Below are 6,211 nucleotides of genomic sequence, written 5' to 3' on the forward strand. Positions count from 1 at the left end.
ATTCCCTAATCCTGATGAAGGCGGATACGTTGAATGCCACGTCCCTCAAAAGTGCTCTAGATATGTACTGTGCTAGCTCAAGACAACTTGTAAGTGATGCAAAATCTAGTGTGTTTTTCAGTCCGAACACTCCAGTGGAGGTACGAGCAAATATTTGCACACAACTTAATATTGTTTTAGAGGCTATTTCTGACAAGTATTTGGGACTACCGTCTAAGATTGGTATCGACCGTAGTGACTGTTTCCAACATTTGGTTGATAAGGTGTGTGCGCTGATCAACAGTTGGATGTCAAAAATCCTATCAATCAGTGGTAAAGAGACGCTCTTGAAGGCTGTGGCACAGGCCATTCCAGTTTATGCCGTGTTAGTTTTCAATATTCCGAAAAATATATATAAAGCCATTTGTGATGCTATTGCAAGATTTTGGCGGGGTGACACTCACGGCAAAAGAAGGATGCACTGGAAAGCATGGTGGAAGATGTGTATCCCTAAAAAAGAAGGAGGAATGGGATTCCGAGATTTGCACTGTTTTAACAAAGCCATGCTTGCTAAACAGTGTTGGCGATTGATATCTGATACAGACTCCATATGTGCTCAGGTGTTACGAGCAAAGTACTACCCAGACGGGGATTTGATGAATGCTACACTCAAAAAAGGTTCGTCCTTTACGTGGCAGATGTTGGGGAACGTAGCAGAAATTCAAAAAAATTCCTACGTGTCACCAAGATCTATCTATGGAGAAACCAACAACGAGGGGAAGGAGAGTGCATCTACATACCCTTGTAGATCGCTAAGCGGAAGCGTTCAAGTGAACGGGGTTGATGGAGTCGTACTCGTCGTGATCCAAATCACCGATGATCCTAGTGTCAAACGGACGGCACCTCCGCGTTCAACACATGTACAGCCCGGTGACGTCTCCTACGCCTTGATCCAGCAAGGGGAGGAGAGGTTGAGGAAGACTCCATCCAGCAGCAGCACAACGGCGTGGTGGTGGTGGAGGAGCGTGGTACTCCAGCAGGGCTTCGCCAAGCACCGCAAGAGACGAGGAGGGAGAGGGGTAGGGCTGCGCCAAGAAGGAGAGGAACTCGTGTGTGTTGGGCAGCCCAAACCTCAAGTATATATAGGGGAAGGGGAGGGGCTGCGCCCCCACCTAGGGTTCCCTCCCTAGGGGTGGCGGCAGCCCCCTAGATCCCATCTAGGGGCGGCCAAGGGGAGGGGAGAGGGGGAGGCGCACCAGGGTGGGCCTTAGGGCCCATCTGCCCTAGGGTTTGCCCCCTTCTCCTCTCCCTTGCGCCTTGGGCCCTTGTGGGGGGGCGCACCAGCCCACCTGGGGCTGGTCCCCTCCCACACTTGGCCCATGCAGCCCTCCGGGGCTTGTGGCCCCACTTGGTGGACCCCCGGGACCCTCCCAGTGGTCTCGGTACGTTACCGATAAACCCCGAAACTTTTCCGGCAACCAAAACAGGACTTCCCATATATAAATCTTTACCTCCGGACCATTCCGGAACTCCTCGTGACATCCGGGATCTCATCCGGGACTCCGAACAACATTTGGTAACCACATACAAACTTCCTTTATAACCCTAGCGTCATCGAACCTTAAGTGTGTAGACCCTACGGGTTCGGGAACTGTGCAGACATGACCGAGACGTTCTCCGGTCAATAACCAACAGCGGGATCTGGATACCCATGTTGGATCCCACATGCTCCACGATGATCTCATCGGATGAACCACGATGTCAAGGACTTAATCAATCCCGTATACAATTCCCTTTGTCTATCGGTACGATAGTTGCCCGAGATTCGATCGTCGGTATCTCGATACCTTGTTCAATCTTGTTACCGGCAAGTCTCTTTACTCGTTCCGTAACACATCATCCCGTGATCAACTCCTTGATCACATTGTGCACATTATGATGATGTCCTACCGAGTGGGCCCAGAGATACCTCTCCGTTTACACGGAGTGACAAATCCCAGTCTCGATTCGTGCCAACCCAACAGACACTTTCGGAGATACCTGTAGTGTACCTTTATAGCCACCCAGTTACGTTGTGAAGTTTGGCACACCCAAAGCACTCCTACGGTATCCGGGAGTTGCACAATCTCATGGTCTAAGGAAATGATACTTGACATTAGAAAAGCTTTAGCATACGAACTACAGGATCTTGTGCTAGGCTTAGGATTGGGTCTTGTCCATCACATCATTCTCCTAATGATGTGATCCCATTATCAACGACATCCAATGTCCATTGATCAACGAGCTAGTCAACTAGAGGCTTACTAGGGACATGGTATTGTCTATGTATCCACACATGTATCTAAGTTTCCTATCAATACAATTCTAGCATGGATAATAAACGATTATCATGAACAAGGAAATATAATAATAATCAATTTATTATTGCCTCTAGGGCATATTTCCAACAGTCTCCCACTTGCACTAGAGTCAATAATCCAGTTCACATCGTTATGTGATTAACACTCAAGGTCACATCCCCATGTGACTAACACCCAAAGATCTTACTAGAGTCAATAATCTAGTTCACATTACCATGTGATTAACACTCGATGAGTTCTGGGTTTGATCATGTTATGCTTGTGAGAGATGTTATAGTCAACGGGTCTGAATCTTTCAGATCCGTGTGTTCTTTACAAATCTCTTTGTCATCTCCTAGATGCAGCTACCACGTTCTATTTGGAGCTATTCCAAATAACTATTCTACTATACGAATCCAGTTTACTACTCAAAATAATCTGGATTAGTGTCAAAGTTTGCATCGGCGTAACCCTTTACGACGAACTCTTTTACCACCTCCATAATCGAGAAAATTCCTTAGTCCACTAGTTACTAAGGATAACTTTGACCGTTGTCCTGTGATCCATTCTTGGATCACTCTTGTACCCCTTGACTGACTCATGGCAAGGCACACTTCAGGTGCGGTACACAGCATAGAATACTGTAGAGCCTACGTCTTAAGCATAGGGGACGACCTTCGTCCTTTCTCTTTCTTCTGCCGTGGTCGAGCTTTAAGTCTTAACTTCACACCTTACAACTCAGGCAAGAACTCCTTCTTTGACTGATCCATCTTGAACACCTTCAAGATCATGTCAAGGTATGTGCTCATTTGAAAGCACCATTAAGCGTTTTGATCTATCCTTATAGATCTTGATGCTCAATGTTCAAGTAGCTTAATCCAGGCTTTCATTTAAAAAACACTTTCCAAATAACCCTATATGCTTTCCAGAAATTCTACGTCATTTCTGATCAACAATATGTCAACAACATATATTCATCAGAAATTCTATAGTGCTCCCACTCACTTCTTTGGAAATACAAGTTTCTCATAAACTTTGTATACACCCAAAATCTTTGATCATTTCATCAAAGCATACATTCCAACTCCGAGATGCTTACTCCAGTCCTCAAAAGGATTGCTGGAGCTTTGCATACTTATTAGCATCTTTCAGGATTGACAAAACCTTTCGGTTGTATCACATACAACCTTTCCTCAAGAAAATCGTCGAGGAAACAATGTTTTGACATCCTATCTGCAAGATTTCATAAATAATGCAGTAATCGCTAATATAATTCCAACAGACTCTTAGCATCGCTACGAGTGAGAAAGTCTCATCGTAGTCAACTCCTTGAACTTGTCGGAAAACATCTTAACGACAAGTCGAGCTTTCTTAATGGTGATACTTACCATCATTGTCCGTCTTCCTTTTAAAATCCATATGTACCTAACAGCCTTACGACCATCAAGTAGTTCTTCCAAAGTCTACACTTTGTTTTCATATATGGATCCTCTCTCGAATTATATGGCCTCGAGCCATTTTGGAATCCAGGCCCACCATCGCTTCTCCATAGCTCGTAGGTTCATTATTGTCTAGCAACATGACTTCCAAGACAGGATTACGTACCACTCTGAAGTAGTACGCATCCTTGTCATCCTACGAGGTTTGGTAGTGACTTGATCTGAAATTTCATGATCACTATCATAAGCTTCCACTTCAATTGGTGTAGGTGCCACAGGAACAACTTCCTGTGCCCTGCCACACACTAGTTGAAGAGACGGTTCAATAACCTCATCAAGTCTCCACCATCCTCCCACTCAATTCTTTCGAGAGAAACTTTTCCTCGAGAAAGGACCCGATTCTAGAAACAATGCCTTATTGCTTTCGGATCTGAGACAGGAGGTATACCCAACTGTTTTGGGTGTCCTATGAAGATGCATTTATCCGCTTTGGGTTCGAGCTTATCAGCCTAAAACTTTTTCACATAAGCGTCGCAGCCCCAAACTTTTAAGAAATGACAGCTTAGGTTTCTCTAAACCATAGTTCATACGGTGTCATCTCATCGGAATTACGTGGTGCCCTATTTAAAGTGAATGTGGTTGTCTCTAATGCCTAACCCATAAACTATCGTGGTAATTTGATAAGAGACATCATGGTATGCATCATATCCAATAGGGTGCAGTTATGATGTTCGGACACACCATCACACTATGGTGTTCCAGGCTGTATTAGTTGTGAAACAATTTCCACAATGTCTTAATTCTGTGCCAAACTCGTAATTCAGATATTCATCTCTATGATCATATCATAGATATTTTATCCTCTTGTCACGATGATCTTTCAACTTCACCCTGAAATTACTTGAATCTTTCAATAATTCAGACTCGTGACTCAACATCTACTCAAATCATCTGTGAAGTAAGAACATAACGATATCCACTACACGCCTCAGCACTCATTGGACTGCACACATCAAAATGTATTACTTCCAACAAGTTGCTTTCTAGTTCCATTTTACTGAAAACGAGGCTTTCAGTCATCTTGCCCATGTGGTATGATTTGCATGTCTCAAGTGATTCAAAATCAAGCGAGTCCAAACGGTCCATTTGCATGGAGTTTCTTCATGCATATACACCAATAGACATGGTTCGCATGTCTCAAACTTTTCAAAATGAGTGAGCCCAAAGATCCATCAACATGGAGCTTCTTCATGCGTTTTATACTGATATGACTCAAATTGCAGTGCCACATTTGTGTGGTACTATCATTACTATCTTATACCTTTGGCATGAAAATGTGTATCACTACGATCGGGATGGTATTATTCAAATAAACAGAGTAACCATTATTCTCCTTAAATGAATAACTGTATCGCGATAGACATAATCCAATCATGTCTATGCTTAACGCAAACACCAAATAATAATTATTTAGGTTTTAATACCAATCTCGATGGTAGAGGGATCATACGATATTTGATCAACCTTGGAAATACTTCCAACACATATCGTCATCTCACCTTTTAGCTAGTCTTCGTTTATTCCGTAGCTTTTATTTCGAGTTACTAACACTTAGCAACCGAACCGGTATCTAATACCCTGGTGCTACTAGGAGTACTAGTAACGTACACATTAACATAATGTATATCCAATATACTTCTATCGACAGCCTTTTCATCTACCAAGTATCTAGGGTAATTCTGCTCCAGTGGCTGTTCCCCTTATTACAGAAGCACTTGGTCTCGGGTTTGGGTTCAACCTTGGGTTTCTTCACTAGAGCAGCAGCTGATTTGTCGTTTCATGAAGTATCCCTTTTTGCCCTTGCCCTTCTTGAAACTAGTGGTTTTACTAACCATCAATGATTGATGCCCCCTTTTGATTTCTACTTTCGCGGTGTCAAACATCGCGAATATCTCAAGGATCATCGTATATGTCCCTGATATATTATAGTTCATCACGAAGCTCTAGCAGCTTGGTGGTAATGACTTCGGAGAAACATCACTATCTCATCTGGAAGATCAACTCCCACTTGATTCAAATGATTGTTGTACTCAGACAATCTGAGCACAAGCTCAACAATTGAGCTTTTCTCCCTTAGTTTGCAGGCTAAGAAAATCGTCGGAGGTCTTATACCTCTTGACGTGGGCACGAGCCTGAAATCCCAATTTCAGTCCTTGGATATCTCATATGTTCTGCGATGTTTCAAAAACGTCTTTGGTGCCTCAATTCTAAACCATTTAGCATTACGCACTGAACTATCATGTAGTCATCAAAACGTGTATGTCAGATGTTCGCAACATCCACAGACGACGTTCGAGGTTCAGCACACTGTGCGGTGCATTAAGGACATAAGCCTTCTACTGTCTGCATAATTGCTACTATCAACTTTCAACTAATTTTTCTCTAGGAACATAT

This window comes from Triticum urartu, chromosome 2A, assembly GCF_056163025.1.
Source record: "Triticum urartu cultivar PI428250 chromosome 2A, HENAU_Tu73, whole genome shotgun sequence".
Classification (NCBI taxonomy): domain Eukaryota; kingdom Viridiplantae; phylum Streptophyta; class Magnoliopsida; order Poales; family Poaceae; genus Triticum; species Triticum urartu.